This window comes from Labeo rohita, chromosome 1 (genome assembly GCF_022985175.1).
Source record: "Labeo rohita strain BAU-BD-2019 chromosome 1, IGBB_LRoh.1.0, whole genome shotgun sequence".
Taxonomy (NCBI): Eukaryota; Metazoa; Chordata; class Actinopteri; order Cypriniformes; family Cyprinidae; genus Labeo; species Labeo rohita.
In genome coordinates, this window is record NC_066869.1 from 33,806,459 (window position 1) to 33,824,139 (window position 17,681).

Here is a 17,681-nt window from a genome sequence, read left to right on the forward strand (position 1 = left end):
ATATACAATAAATATTTTTACGTAATTAAAACGAAAGAAAAAACTGTGCAACAAGTAGCTAGTATGCAGAGTTTTGGTTCATTTTTGTGCTGCGCGAAAGGAAGACGGCTGAAAGCGGCATCCTATTTTTATTATTTTACAAAAGCGCAAAGATTTGTTTTTATTGTGAATGTACACAAATAAAAGCAAACCATTTACAGTTTTGATTACCTGTATGACTAGAAGGAGTCGTTCCACTGTTAGAAGGAAAAAAAATCAAGTGCGCCGGCGCCACACAATACACAAAAATGCTGAAAAGCCAAAGAATTTGTGGGATATAATGGATTTTACCAAAGAACAATGGGCAGTTTAATGGTTCAGGACAAACAAAGGAAAAAAAAAAAAAAGCTGTGGATCATTCAGGTAACAACACAGTATTAAGAATCAAGTGTATGTAAACTTTTGAACAGGGTCATTTTTATACATTCAACTAGTATTTTCTCTTGTGGACTATATGTAAACATCTTTTATGTGAAATATCTTATTCAGGTCAGTGCTAAATAAAAAAATAGCATGCATTTTGTATTAACCCTCTTATTTTGGTCAAATAATTAACATTTTCCAGATTCTGCAAAATTTGACCTCAGCTGTATATATTCACGAACATACTTTTTGTTAACTCAAAAATGAATTGAACACTTTTTAATGCTTCATAAGTATACAAAACCTGACTTATCTAGCCTTGCTTTTGGTTTGCCAAAGAATGTTTGGCCTTAATTGCAGCTTGTTCTAACCAAGCACGATGTTCACAGCCTGATTGACAGTTAAAGTGACCAACACAGTTTTATCTGCTTTTTCGGGAAATTGATTATACCACTAATGACCTGGAACTTCAGATAAAGTTACAATCTAATCAGATTGGAACTGGTACTTTATAGTTAATGCTAGGGCTGTCACATCAGATTTTCACTACAAGGATATTGTGGCCAAAATAATTCACAATAACAAAATTATGATGATATCTATAATAAAATAGATAAAATAATGCTATCAGTCAACTTAATTTTATAAAAAAAAATTTTTTGTTTGTTTTGCCTGTCATCTCCTCTGACATGATTGTGTGTGGCAGTGGTAGCCACACACTACATTGTCTACACACTTTTTTTTTTTCATCTTCTTCTGCCACCTACTTGGAGCTGGAGTATCAACCAGATACCCTGTGAAATAAACTTCAGTAAAATTACGGTAAAAAAACGGCAGCTGTGGTTACCAGAATTTTACTGTGGTAGCAGCATTTTAGGTTTTATGGAGTTAACTTAAATTTACATTTTAAAAACCTATTTCATTAAATGATATAATGTTAATATACCAACTTATTAAAGTACTGAAATCTGTTTAGTACTTTTATAATACTCTGATAACCACCAAAGGCAGGTGGTGATGAGAGAGTCATATAATGAACCAAAGCTCATCTTAAGCAGCTTTTCTTCAAACTGAGAATGAAAATGCTAATATATATGTAGAAGGTGCACAGTGTCATTTACACAGATACTAAACACCATCATGGAAACACATATGATACTGAAATAATTCAATAAACATTCATTTAACAACATTAGATGAACATAACAACCCTAATGAACATAACTGATAAAAAAAAAAAAAAAAAAAAAAAAAAAACGCCAAGAAAAATGAACCTTATTTCAATGAAAAACATTAATTTGAAATGTAACTCAAGGAATTTTGGGAATTTCAATTTATGCTTTCACTGTAAATTATGCACAAATTTCCACTTCCAAAAACTGTATTTTACTGTAAATATACATGAAATGTCCATCACAGTTTTTCACCGTATATAGTAATGGAAACTTACGGTTAACCAATAAATAGGTTTTTACTGTAGCATTTTTACATTCTTTTACTGATAAATTTAATACTAATACAGGGTAGTTTGTTGCACTTAATTCTGTAATTGTTTTGACTAGCATTTTCAATACCATTTTATTTCATTTGTGTTGGTCATACACCAAATGGTCAGTAAACAAACCTTTATTGGTCTTCAGTGATAGTTGTGTGATCTTTTCCAAGAACAGTTCAGCTCAGCTCTGTTTTATAGTACACCTGCATCCTACTGTACCGAATCATCCGTAATCATTAGACCTTGTATTATTTACCTCTCTCATAATAAGCTAAACCTACGTTTCCGGCCGTTATGGGCTCTAATGGAGTCTTACAGTCATGCTTCTGAGCCTGGGTTATGTCTTATTGCTTTAGTTTCTGTGTATGATGCATTGCTGTTGGAATGGGATGAAAGCCAGTGAATGCTACCTGGCCATTACTGAAGGAAACATAAGGAGCTGTATTTATTTCTGTAAACACAGAGAAATATCCCTTAATGATGCAGTCATGCACTGGATTTCTCCAGTCTATTTTTCTGCCAAAGACACTCTTTGACTCTGTAGTTCTTTTTTTTTTTTTTTTTTTTTTTTTTTGTCCTTTGTCCGAACAAAATGTGTTCTCTGGAGATTTGGAGACCTGTCTGCAGTTTGTTGTATCAAGATTTCATACTCGCTCTCTCTCTGTTCTTTCCTCTCAGTGTTCTGCAGTCATATAATGGCAAAGCGCTCTGTTCTCTCTCTTGGCTCTCTCCCCATTACTGGCCTTTATGTAGCAGAGCTATTGATGACTTTTGTAATAGCATGCGATGGGCGCGTGGTGACGCTGGCACAGTCTCAGAGTGTGTTTAATAAATCACAATCAGACCCTGCTGTTACATCAATACTTCTGCTCAATTACCCAGAAGGTCATGGGCAAAAATGCTGGAGAGCTGGGGATCGGTAACTACAGAAGAGAGAACAACATCTGGAAGTAAAAGAAGGGACACACACTAACACACACACACACGCAATGCAACATGCAACTTGCAGCTGCTTGTGTACACTGGGTTATTTTCACATCTTGGTTTTTAAAGGTGGAAGGGAGTGATTCATTTGAAACTTACCATGAAAAGGATAAAAAATATGATTGAAATGGTTGCAAAATATAACCGTTATACATATTATAGGGATGCACCGTAATTTCAGCCGCTGAAAATTATCGGCCAAACATGACATTTTAGGTTCTTGGCCAAAAGAGGAAAACGGCTAAAGATATATGGTGCGCTGCACCGCCCAGCAGTGTTCAGCGTACAGGTTTCCCTCTCCCTCTAGCTGTGGTAACTGCACAACGTGATGCTCCGCTCAATATTCCACCCTACGAATGTGAAAAGAAAAGTTGCGCAGACAGGAAATTTCTATGTAGTATACTTGTTCCTGTTTGCTGTAACAATACTGTATTGTAGCATGGTATAGTGTAGCTGTACGGGGCAACGCTGGTAAAATGAGCTACCCTTCCGTGACGCTATGGTCTGCTCACATGCTCTGATGATTTGTAGAACAATACATACATTATTTGGACAATTAGTAAAAAAAAAAATCAGTTGAATCTGATTCTGATGCATAGAATCGAATAAAAAAAATACTATATTGATATTTAATATTTATTTTTTAATTTAATTTTTATTGTGCTCCCTTTAATAAATTCAGTATTAATTGAAATTGACTCACAAAATTATTTTATAATATTTAATACATTCATAAATAATTATTAAAAAGCATTTTCGGTTTCAGTTTTCGGCCAAGTGCATCTAGAAGTTTCAGTTTCGGCCCAGCCTTGGTCGACCAAAATTTTATTAGTCGCTTAGTCGCAGAAAAGAAAATTCCACAGAACGTGGCGAAGTCACGCAGTCCGTGACGGACAGATTACTAGTTGTGTGTACTCACAATAACAGCAAAACATTGCGCTTTTGTAAAATAATGAAACCAAACAGGATGCGCTTTCTGCCGGTTCGGTCTCTATGAACTTGAGTGTGAAACTTTGAAAAACTGTATACTGTATACTTGCCTTACAGACATGAAAAATATATCAATAGAGAAATGTCTACTTTTAGATGAACCAATACTAATAGAAAACAAATATTCTCAGTTTATGTAATCCGCATTCAGATTTTTCCGTCACTGATTAAAAAATTCCATCAGTGAAGGACAATTTTCGTTTAACGTGACCTCTCATATATATATATATATATATCAGTGTTAGCAATTGTGATTTGCCATTTTTGAATACATAATTTTTAAAAATGGCATACAGTTTAAAATTATAATTTTGTTGTTTCTTGGGAAAAAAAATCGAATAATTATTATTTTGGGTGTTGGGTGGGAATCCAACTTTTTATGAATGAATGGCTTAGAATGAATTATTTGTATATTTTGAAGAGAACGTGTAACTCTAAAACTGGAAGAAAAAAAACACTTTATTACAAGTAATTTTTCGGTGATTGTCAAGGCCGTGATCAGACTTTTTTAGAATTATTTGTACAAATATTTTACAACAATGAATTGAATATTAATTCTACAAATGATGTCAACATGATATACCATATAATATGATATTAGCATATTAAGAAGATCAAGACCTTGAAAGAAGGCCACATTCAGCTGATACTTTATTAGACAGTAGTTATCAGTTAGCTCCCACAATAAATTGATAGGATTTGTGCATATAACACTGTTTAAAAAGTCATGGGACACCTTATTCATAGAGACTGCCACTTGTTCATATTGGTTTTTGCTGTAAAACCATTAGAAAAGACACTCTTCCACCATTTTAGATAACAAAAGAAAACAACAGCATTGAAGTGCTGAGAGACAACACACACACACACACATAGCGAAATCTTGTTTTTCACCTTCATGAAAATGAAATCAGATCCCTCAAAGGGCACTCAGCTGCCATGATTACACCCTTTTGTTGGGAGTGTTAAATTTGCAAGCCCGCTAGCTCCCCTCTATAAAGACGTATTCCCCAAAGTTTCCATTCAATAAAAGGCTGAAAATGAAAATATTATTTTCCTCCCTGGCTGATGGTAGTTGTTGTTTCCTCATGGCAGGCATCTAATATCATCTGACACCTACTGACCCGCCTGAATGCAATTTGTGTCTTAATATCCAGCTTACAGCAGCCCCGTCCTCAGGAGAGTTGAGGTGTTAGGTGATTTTCTCTCTCTCTCGCTTTCATTCCTCACGTGCTCCCTCCCTCTCTTGCTCGTGGATGCATTGTCAGAGAGGTCCGTGGGGCTTTGCACTCCGGCAAACAAAGAAAAAGACACACACATACTAACACACACACACACACACACACACGTTTCACTTGCTGATTCGGGACTGTCCCGTTCTGCACTGCCCGTGGCCCTTCTGTTTTTTGATTGGATCTCAGATTGACAGACAGCTGCATCCACCTGTCCATCTATTACCACCCTTTCGTCTAGTGACGCAGGTGAGCATGTGGCGGTGGCGGTGGCGGCTGCCAAAACCAGACAAAATGAACACAGTGCCCACAAATGAGGCTGCTGACAGCTTTCATTTTTTTTCTTTCTTTTTGCCGCCCGTCGTTCCTCTCTCTCCCTCTTTTTTTCAGTTTTGTCGGTGTGGTCATGTTTATTTGGGTCAAAAGACAGATGATCTCTCATGTAGATGACACGCCAGTAAAGTGGCTGGCCGAAAGAGAGATGATAGAGAGGAGGAGGAGTGGGAGTGGGAGTCTCGCAGGACAGATGAGTCTTCCTCTCATATTCTCCTTCATTGCATTCTGATGGTGGGACTAATGTAGCATGGAAATTCACTCTGCTACTGCTCAGAGCAGTTCCACGCCCTCAAACACTGTCAGGGAGAAGATGAGGAAGATAGAGGCAAATGAAATAAAGAAAAGACAGCATGAAGAAAGGGAATATTTTTTTGCAGATATGAAGTGGAAACTGTGCTTTAATAGTTGACGATTTCTGTGAATAAGGTAAACTGTGGTGTCTCATTTTGCTCGAAACATTAGAGAATGTGTGCTGTTTAGCTGTGTACAAGCATTAACAGCTTTTTAATGATTTTTATTAAATATGGTATGCCCTAGGGCTTAGTTTTATGATTTGAGTCTGATTCACAAGCTTGCGATTCAATTAGATTTTAGATTTGATTCAATATTGATTATTTTGGATATATATCAGGTGTAGTAAAAATTAAAAAAAATAAACTAAAAACAAAACGAAAAAAAAAGCTTTTCATAATTTTAATTCTACTCCAGTTCTTTTCAAATAAAAAAGTGGCTGTTAAAAAAAACTTGACGGATTTGTTCAAACATAAATTAAATATTGAAAAACAGTAAAAATTATAATGAATATGTTATATGGTGCATATATTTAGCAAAATGCTCCTCTATGGAGTAAAAAAAAAATTTTTTCTGAGGTAAATTTGACATTACGTGACATTGTTTGCAGGCTGTTTTATTGACATCTTTGCTCGGTCGAAACACTGATTATGCGATTACATGCAACAGAATATGGATTTCGGGTTGGAGTTATTTCTTTTAACATACCTTCAGATGTTCATTCATGTTTATTTTGTGCCACAACTGGTATTAAAGCAGAAGAAATGCACTTGAAATGAAGCGCTACAGCGATCTGTCACTGCATTAAACACCGACAAATCAGCATTTATTGTTTGAATATTGTAATAAAATGGACAGATTTTGAAATATGAAACTTTGTTTCATATCAAAAGTAACAAAACACAAAGCTTATTACGATTTATTGGATGGAAGTCTCATGTTCAGTTCTTTAACTGAAAACAGGCTAGACTAACTGATTCTTGGGATTTAGGAATTGATAATTGTTTTGTAAAAATGAGCCCTAGTAGGCTACAACGGGGCTAAAGGCGCCCTGGGGTAAAAGGCGTCCTTGATATTATTTTCCTCTAAACCACTAGATGGCAGAAAACGTGGCGTAGCTCTTTCCAAAACATCCGCTTTTCAAGATGCACGTGCAAATTTGAGCAGCACAAAGTCGATTCTGTGCTTGATCTAATATTTGAGGCTTTTAAAAATGTTGTAGATTTAAGTAGCAAATGAGAATCACTACAATTCTTGAATATATCTTGAGACAAAGGTCTTCTTAATGATTTTCAGTTTTGTTTAAAAGACGAATATGTCAAAGTATCGAATTTGAGGTAAAAAGGACCCCTGCTGTTGGAGCTAAAAGGTACAATAATTAACATGATAATTAATAAAAGGCTGACTTTTCCATTTGTTGGCATGACATGGTTAGATTCAGATGGTAAATATCATGTATTATGTTAGGTGTCCATCTTAGAGATAATCACTATGTTTAGAATGAAACCATCATATTAAAAAAAAAAACATGCTATTAATCATATCATATAATAAAATACTACTGTAAATCTATTTTAAATTACTATGAGATCTCTCTCAGTGCTTTCAGAATCTTTACATTTTAAAATGATTTTGTTTTTATATTGTTTTATATGAACATATTTTAATGGCAGTACATTTACTGAACAAAAAAAAAATATATATATTTTATTTATCAAAGTAAGCATAAAATAGTACAAACTTTGCTAAAGTGATTGTTTTGAACACATATTAACGTAGACATTATAAAAAACAAAAAAACATTATTTTAGCTAAAGTATTTTTATCAATTCTGTGTGCCTTTTACCCCATGCTGGTGAGCCTTTTACCCCGTGTGGGGGGTAAAAGGCCCCCCTTGCCACCTCATACGTTTATTAGATTTTTAAACAAAATAAACAACTTGTATGATTTATTTTCACGCAAAATCTGTTGCACCTCAAACGTATGCATTTTTTCTGCAATGATACACTTTGTGTGCAATGAAAGCACATTTTTTCTTAGGGTGTGCCTTTAGCCCCTTTGTACCCTACACCTAAGAAGGTGTTTTTTTTTTGTTTTTTTTTGTTTTTTCCAATTTCTTTAAGAAGTTTGTACACAATTTGTAGTGTTGTCTGCCTTCATCAAACTCAGCCTTTCCAACAGTGTTCCTAAAGTTACTGTCGGTAAACCATCAGTAAACCAACATTCGTTCTAGTTTTTGCATTTAAAAATGACCATTTTAAGGGTTCCACACCCTGTTTAGCATTCTCTTTGTGAAAAGTGGCAGTTATTGAAAAAAGACCAGGTTTTATTAGAAACGGGCCTGTTGTTCTTAAGATTTCTGCTTATTATTGTTCTCTTTCTGCACTCTCTTTTTTAAAATCCGTTTTCGCACTTTCCTTTCTCATCTTTTCCCACCATCACACCCTATCTCTCGCTTTCATTCTTTCTCTCTCCTCCTCTAATGCGAGTCATTTCCAGCAGCAGCTCCAGTGATCTCTAATGGAGCTCCTCGGGGCTGGAGGCACCCCTGCCTGGGGACATCCATCTTTTCTGTGTCAGGAGCCCACGCCGGCAGAAACCTTTGTGATGTGCACTCCAATTTTTCTTCAGTAAATCAAATCTTCCCTTCTTTCAGAGAGATGAATGCGGCAGGGTTGTGGTGTTATAGAGAAAATCAATGCAGGCAAAATTGAAACAGTATGCCCACGTATTGATCGGCCTTGTGAAATCGAAACTAACAGCTTTGTAACTGTTCCGGAGGACAGTTAGCTGACCTGTAATGGACAAACTATCAATATTAGCATTACTATTTTATCCTGTGCTTTGTCATTTCATGCCCAGCCCATCAGGAGCGGAGGAATTCTGGGCACTGGAACATGCTCAGCAAGACTTGTTTTCTTAGCAGATTCTCTTAGCAAAAGTATATGGCTGTTTATTTTTAATAATGCAATTTTAGTTTAGTATTTCAGCACATATTTTTTATTTAATAGCACTTTTTATTTGTCACATTTTTTTTTTCATTTGTCACATGCTGTTTAGGCATTTTATTTTATGTCTGTTTTATTATTCAGCCTTTTTCATCGTAATAATTTGCCATAATGATGGGCCTATGCAGTTCATGCATTAATATATTAATATGTTTGATTTCAAAGGTATTTATGTTACTGTATGATTAAAATTTGGTCCAACACTTGATGTCCATATCAAGGTCCTGAAATGAAACCACTATTTTAGAGATGTAATTCAATATAATTTAAGGAAAATATATAATAGGATTTTTACCTACCTTCCTTATTCTCTCTGTTCCATGAACAGACAAACAATCCTGTTCTCATGGGAGTGCTGAATTCTATCACACATAACAATAGCTGGACAAAGGTTCTGCCCCCTCAGTCATATACAAATGGTTCTCTCTCTCTCTCACACACACACACCTTAGGTTCTCATTTGGTGCTGTTTGAGATGCTTCATTAATGTCGTCACATTTGGTGTAGGTAATGCAAGTCATACATCATCCCTACTGGTTAATGATGCTCAGGCTGTTATGAGAGCACCCTGCTGTCCTGCTTGCCAAAACTACACAAGCACTCCGTCACCTCTCTCCCACCACACGCCATCACGCGTGTAGCCCACCGCTCTCTGGCTTTCTTCCACAAATCTCATTTTACAGAAGATAAAGAATATAAGAGGGGAGAATTAGTGCAGTTTTACTGAATACTGGGTAAAGATATATATAGATAGATAGACAGACAGACAGACAATTGTTTTAGATATTTTCTCTTCTTTTTTTTTTTCTTTTTTTTTTAAACTTAATGGTTATGGGTTAATGCAACTCAACACATACACTCTAAAAAATGCTGGGTTAAAAACAACCCAATTTGGGTTATTTGGCAACCCAGCACTGAGTAAATATTGGACAGAACACATGCTGGGTTATTTTGGTTAAATGTTTTTACCAAACATGCTGGGTTATTTTATTTAAGTCAACTATTGTTTAAAAATTATTATATTGCTGGTTTAGAATGGACTTATAAAAACACACACTAAATTACTAGAGGCAACAGCAGTAATCAAAAGATGATCATTTATTATTAAGCAAGAACACATAGACAAAATACATGACAAATAGAATTTATTTGGGTGAATACAGCATAGTTTACAATATTATATACATTTAAACTTGTTTAACAAGCATTTTAGACATAAAAAAATGTAACATTTAAAAGTAGAATTTTAATTTTAGTGTATTCAACCATTTTTTACCGAAATAGCACTAATTCTCGTACCGGTGTCACCGAAATCTGAGCTGGTGAAGGGCTGCTGTTTGCCAGGTTAATGGCGAACTTCAGACTGTTTCCATTCTGCAAAACAACCGCTGTTGACCCACCTGACTGACATCTCGTCCTTATGTTACGTTGTGTAAAATAATACAATTTACAGCACAGTAAAGAAGTTATAAATTAGGTAAAATGTATACAAACCTTTATTTCACTGAAGAAGTGCAAATCGGGGCTGCTTTCTCCTCTAGAAGACTCAAAAACCCTGCGCTCTGACTGACTGTAACTCAGCAGCTGGGGTGTTTCGTCAGAGACAGGCTTAACCCAGCAGTTGGGTAGAAAAAAAAAAAACAGCATTAAAAATAACCCAGAAACTTAGTTACAGAAAAACTAAAACTAAAAAATGTTAATAATAACCCAATAAAATGTCCCAATGGGCATTTGGGTTAAAAAAAAAAAAAAAACTGTGGTTTTAGTACATCTGCAATAAACTTGATATGTCTGGTGTAAATGCCAAAGTTGAGGTCATTGGGTCATACCTCATTGGGCTTACTTCTAAAGCCACTTTATAATGTCTGTGCAATGTTTCATTTATTTGAAACAATAATGTCTTTGTTCATTTAGAGGATTTTCTTAGCCAATATACACTACCATTAAAAAGTCAAAATTTCTTTATTATCATAATTTTCTTTTACAAATGATTTCTGACAACAGCATTAACTAAATGCTGTTGTTTTAATCTATTTATTCATCAAAAAAATCTTACATTTTTGGAGCACCAAATCAGCATATTATAATGATTTTCTGAAGACAGAATTACAATTCAGCAATTTGCCATCACAGGAATAAATTTCATTTGAAAATTGATCAAAATAGAAACAGTTAATTTAAATTGTAGTAATATTTCACAATATCACTTTTTGGCAGTATCTTTGATCAATAAATTCCAGCATTAGAGAGTAAAATAATTTTACTGACCCCAAACCATAGTACAGTAGTGTATAATCGTATGTAAATTATTCAGATTAATAATTGGCAGATTCTGCAATTAGTTTTATTAAAGTTGATTGACAGCCTTAATTTGTGGGTTTAGGTAAAAATAACTGTTATACTGTCTGCGTGACTTGTCACAATTTCTTTCTTTCTTTATTCTTTCTTTCTTTCTCTCATTCTTTCTTTCTTTGTCTATTTATTTCCATTTTTAATCCACATCATTCAAGTGTTTAATCAGCTACATTTTTTAAAGGGGTCATGAATTAAAAACAAAAATTCCCCTTATATTTTGACATATAAGAGGTCATTAATTAACTTGGTCCATTGTTCACTCATTTTTACCAATTGAGTGAACAAAGCGTTTACAAACAAGGCACAATTTGACGCAGGATTTTCAGAGAGATTGGAACTAAAAGACAAGTTGTGCCGGCTAAATTGGATCTGACAGTAATATTGCTACACACAAGTGTGAGTAACTGTCTACAATCCGTCACGCCTATTTAAACGGAGCGTTCTGATGAGGAGGGTCAAAACATGACAGAAAATAGCCTATTAGTTCTAAATTATGATTTTTTTTATGTAAAAATCTTGATAACATTATAAGGAGACCTGAGAGAACAGTGCAAAATAATTAAAAATAGGCAGGTCATGACTCCATTAATCAATTTTAAAGTACATTTTTAAATAAAATTACAAATATCCCAGGTAGTCATTGAATATGAAATTACATAAACTGCATGTATTATAATTATGGAATAATCAGACAGTTGTTTAAAGTAGGTTTTGTTGAAGTACAGAATGTCACACTGCAGGACACTGCTGCCACATGGGTCATCCTATATAATATATCTTCTGTAATGTCTTATAGGTCCCAATGCATGACAGACTGTTTGTTCCCACCCTCTGAGAGTACAAACATTGTACACCTGCATTTGTACTAGTTTATTGGGTCCTCCAGAAGTTCAGTTTCTTTACCAGTGTATGCTTAATGCAGCTGTAGTAGAGTATCAGTGCTGCCCAGTGTACTTTATTATGATTATCCCCTCATCCTGTCTCCCAAAGAGGGGATCAGGATGCTCAAAGGCTTATTAGGTCCTCTGTTTATGCCTTAATGTTACCAGAGCTATACAAAGAAGGAAATGGATGCTAAATGCTCTAGTTCTTTGTAGTATTAGACTGTGTTTGTACATCAGAACAGAGTGATCTTGAGTGCCCTCCTGTTAGTTTAATTTTCAGCTGCAAGGGCCTCTGTTTTATCTGACCATCACTTTCTCATCAGCTGCTTTCACATTCAAGAGTAAGTAGATATCCAGTCTCTCAAAGAGTTTCAGATGATGATGCTGACTATGTACAGTTGAGGTCAAAAGTTTACATACACCTTGCAGAATCTGCAAAATGTTAATTATTTTACCAAAACAAGAGGGATCATACTGATTTTAATACTGACCTGAATGAGATATTTCACATAAGACATTTACATATAGTTCACAAGAGAAAATAGTAGTTGAATTTATAAAAATGACCACATTCAAAAGTTTACATACGCTTGATTCTTAATACTGTGTTGTTACCTGAATGATCCACAGCTGTGCTTTTTTTTTTTTTTTTAATTTAGTGTTCATGAGTGCCTTGTTTGTCCTGAGGTTAAACTGCTCACTGTTCTCTTCAGAAAAATCCTTCAGGTTCCACATATTCTTTGATTTTTCAGCATTTTTGTGTGTTTGAACCCTTTCCAACAATGACTGTATGATTTTGAGATCCATCTTTTCACACTAAGGACAACTGAGGGACTCAGTTGCAACTATTACAGAAGGTTCAAATGCTCACTGATGCTTCAGAAAGAAACACAATGCATTAAGAGCTGGGGAGTGAAAACTTTTTGAATTTGAAGATCAGGGTAAATTTAACTTATTTTCTCTTCTGGGAAATATGTAAGTGTCTTTTGTAGCTTCTGAAATGCAGTACTAAATGCAAAAAATATGATATTTAGGCAAAATAAAAAAAAAAAAAAAACATTTTACAAGTCTTCATTCTGTTCAAAAGTTTACACCCCTGGCTCTTAATGCTTTTGAACGGGGTCATTTTGGAGTCTTCTGGAGTATAAATGTGTTTTCTTGTGATCTTATTCAGGTCAGTACTAAATAAAAAATAACATGCATTTTGTATGATCCCACTTATTTTGGTAAAAGAATTCTGTGAGGTGTATGTAAAGTTTTGACTTCAACTGTATATGTGTGCCAATGTTCATATGGCTCAGATAAGTTTCTATGAACCAATTATGAACCATTTTAAGATCTATCAATTTTATTTGTTTATTTATTTATTTTAAAGTTAAAGAGCAAAAAAGCACTGCGAAAGTATGAAAGTGGTGGATATTGTTTCACTATATAACAGGTCTTCTGAATCCATGTGATAGCTTTCTATGAGAAACAGTCCAAAAAGTTATTTGCGAAAAGTCTTGGCATCCAACCTGACTTTCTTTGACGCACTCATGAGAGAAGTTGAAATGTCCATTTGTAAAGAAATTGTCCTTCTGAGCAAAGTGCTTCTGGAAAATGCAGCTCTGAATGATTGTTTATAAACTGGAGTGATTCATTTCTCATAAATCACTGACTTATTAAGTTGCATAGGTTAAGAAGATATTATGGTATATACTAAGTTTTGCATCCTTTTTTAAGCTCGAAAGCTTCAGTCCTCATCCATTGTTACTGCACTGAAAATATTGTCTTTTACATCGTTTGTGGGTCAGTTAATCCTTGAATGCAGAAAATTAGCAAGTTATACAAGCAGAATGCAGAATACCATGAGAAAAGTTGACAACAACTGTCTTCTCGACATTAAATCATCTACAGAGGTTCCTCATGAGTTCCTTAACTATAAATGATTTTATCAACTTGGCCTGCATGGTCCTGGCAAAGATAAGGCAAAATACTTAGCAGATTACAGTATGTCATAACATATACATGTCCTGCTTTTATTTACATTTCTTCATAAGCTGTTTAACAAGTACCATTAATGGCTCGGTTTGGCTATAAACACTTGAGAAACCATGTACAAACATCCCACAGGACTGTGGGCCAGATAGAGAGAGAGCAGCTGTTCCACTCTCTTTTCTCCCTTCTTATCCTCCCTGCTTCATCTATGATGGAAACAAATGAGATTTTCTTCCAGAGAATCTCCAAACCTTTCAAACAAACCGGTACGGCACACCTAGACGTTCAACCTCTTACTTGAGACGTTAGCTGTAAACATGGATTAGCTATGTAGAATATCTATCATCTGCAGGCGACTCGCCACACATTCATGTTTTTCACATGCAGAGCTTTTCTAAGCCGACGTATCTGCCCCATTTCCGTGCCTTAAGCTTGACAGCTTGCGATGTCTTCCCAGTCTATCTGTAAATCTCCAGAGAGCATGTAAAGGTTTGACAGCTGCAGATTCCTTGGGATATATCACATAAATGATGCGAAAATGGCTTCGCGCAGCTCTCCTCTTTTGCGTTATGGAAATGGATTAAAATATGTCCTAATGAAAACATTTAGCTCTGACTGTATATACACAACAGTGGCCCAGACTGTAAGAAATAGTAACAAAGTGTCAAAGAAGGACATATTAACAGCTCCCGTAGCGCTGATGTTGTCCATATGTTAGCATGACAGACTCCACATACTCCAGAACTCCCAGAGTTCAGCAGTCACATCAAGTGTTCCACTGAAAATGCAGAAGTGCTGAAAAGACATTTTACCTCTAATGATTTTTATTTGAAGACCACTAATTTCCTTTTGTTTGTCTAGGCTATTTTACACTGCTGTTAATGCTAGTCATTTCTGTTCACCAGTGAATCATATCTGATAATGCTAGTTAACCAGTGTGATTTTTAAATGAAAATTCTGTCATTAATTACTCACCCTCATGTCGTTACAAACCCGTAAGACCTTTGTTAATCTTCGGAACACAAATTAAGATATTTTTGAGAAAATCCAAGAGCTTTCTGCATAGACAGCAACGGTGCTACCACGTTCAAGGCCCAGAAAGGTAATAAGAACATTGTTAAAATAGTCCATGTGACATCAATGGTTCAGCCTTAATTTTATGAAGCTACGAGAATACTTTTTGTGAATGCAAAAACGTCCTACATCACTGTTTTACCTTTTTTTTTTTGTAAAGGACGTTTGATCTTCTTTGCATGTTCACTTTGTAAACACTGGGTTGGTACTTCAGCATTGTATGTAGATTGAGTTTTTCAACATAACCTAACTGTCTTGACCATATTGAACCGGAAAAAAAACAGTTCATGCAGGCTTATTGCTAGATAAGACCCTTCTTTCTCGGCTAGGATCGTTTAGAGCCATTTGAAGCTATTTAAACTGCATTTTGGAAGTTTTTGGGGGCACCATTAAGGTCCACTATATGGAGATAATTCCTGATTTTTTTCCTCAAGAAACGTAATTTTGTATCGACTGAAGAAAGAAAGAAACAAACATTTTGAATGACAAGGGGGTGAGTAAATTTTCTGTAAATTTTTATTCTGGAAGTAAACTCCTTTAAGTCCATGTTGGTGCTTCTCCTCTTCAGTTCACCCCAGTCATTTTCTGTACACTATAAAAAACAATTTGTTGAGACAACTTAAAATAATTTGTAACCTGGCTGCCTTAAAATTTTAAGTTCAGTCAACTAAAAAAAAGTTTATTCAACTTGAAATGTTAAATTATACTGTGTTAAATATGTGTTAATTAATGTTAAATATATAAGTGACGACTTAGATATTTGCGTTGAATCAATTTGAAATTTTAAGGCAGCTGGGTTACTTACCCATCTGTTAAGTTTAGCAAACACAAATTTCTAAGTTGTTACTTAGTACAACTTAACTTTTCAAGTTGACTAAACTTATTTGAGTTGACTGAACTTAAAATTTTAAGGCAGCAGGGTAACAAATTATTTTAAGCTGACTCAACAAATTGTGTTTTTTATTTTTGGGTTGGCCATGGCAGAAGCTTGGTTTTGTTCTCAGTGACCCATTTTTGTTTTGATTTTGATGTTTGTTTGTGGATCATTGTCCTGTTGGAGGATCCAAACACGGCCCATTATAAGATTTCTAGCAGAAACAGTCAGTTTGTAATTTTTTATCTGTTATATATTATATGTTAGAATCCACAACGCTATCAATCTGAACAAGATATCCAGGATCTCTGGCAGAAAAATAGGCCCACAACTTTAAAGATACAACAGTATAGTTCATTGTACACATGGGGTACTTTTTTAATCTGTGTGTGCACCAAATCCATCTTGAGTATTTGCTGCTAAAAAGCTATTTTTTTAATTTCATCTGACCATAGAACCCAGTCCTGTTTGAAGTTCCAGATTTTGACATTTTTGAATGAAATATCAAATGGATTAAACGATGCAGACGTATTTTCACAGCCTTGTTTGGTCATATTTACCAAGGGTATGAATAATTTTGTAGAAAGGTTTAGGAATGATGGCTAAGGGAAGCAGCTGTGCTACTAAATATCTAGTGTACAAATAGTGGGATTATAGGATTACTGTGTATCATAGTTTTGCATTCAGTCATTTTTGGTGTCCTTGCAAACTAAATAAATACATGTCTGAACAACAACAAAAAAATGTTAGAATTTTCAGCAAAATATTCAGAAAAAAATGGCTACACCATTTGGCATGTTTCTGTGTATTCCCTCTGTTTTTTGTCCGTTGAGACAGAGTGATGCTCAACACTCAGGGGCTCTTATCTGTCCCTTAGCTTTTCCCATCATCCTCCTCTCAAAGGAGGCCTTATAATGGAATGTCCCTACATAAAGTGCCATACGGGCCTCCACTGCAGCAAGAGCCATTACACACCACACCACGCACACTTTTCCTCTGTAGCAACTCAGATTTATGAGTTTCATATGCCCTTAAGAAAGTATACTGCCGTGACAGAGCAAGGTCACGATAGGAGGCCCTGATCAATATTTGAATGAAAAGCCATTTGGGAAGTTTTTAAGGCCTATTCTCCCCCCCTCTCTTTCTTTCTGTCTCGCTCTCTCCCAGGGAACAACATCAGGAAAGTATCGATTGCTGAGGTCCAGTAGTTAGTCAGAGGCTATCTCCTTTGACTAACCCCTTAGCACTCTGTCACCCCCTCACTACTGTGATAGATTGTTACTCTCTGGGCCACAGTAATTACACGCAGCTCCGGTCGGGTCATTTATTTCAACACTTTCACCATTTACCAAAAAATCTCCTTTATCTTTGTGACCCAGCAGTTTGCTTTTGCAGCGAAAGCAGAAAGAGGGACACATAAAATTCACACTCCCGCCCTGGAGCACGATGAGGCATCCGTTACCCATCTCACCCGTATTTCTCTTTCACTTCTTTCTTTCTTTCTTTCTCTTCTACAGCTTTCACCCTCTGGTCTCCTCTTTTTTCCTCTGTCCTTCTCTGACATTTTGTCTCTCTTTTTTTTTTTTTAATCTTTTTGTCTCAAAATCAGTAATAAATTACATTATATAACATGTAAATATATATAAATAAAAAAGTTATTTTAGATTGTAATAATATTTGACAGTATTACTTGATTTTTACTCTATTTTTGAGCAAATAGGAGAAAGTAGGTGAATTTTTATTATTATTATTATTTTTAATAATAATAATACAAAATAT

At 35.1% G+C, this 17,681-nt stretch overlaps 1 protein-coding gene across 6 annotated transcripts in view; it reads left to right on the forward strand.

Moving 5' to 3' along the window:
- The window catches only part of lrba (LPS responsive beige-like anchor protein), a 301,281-nt gene that overhangs the window by 154,232 nt on the left and 129,368 nt on the right, over positions 1-17,681 (forward strand). The gene's annotated exons all lie outside the window — the stretch shown is intronic.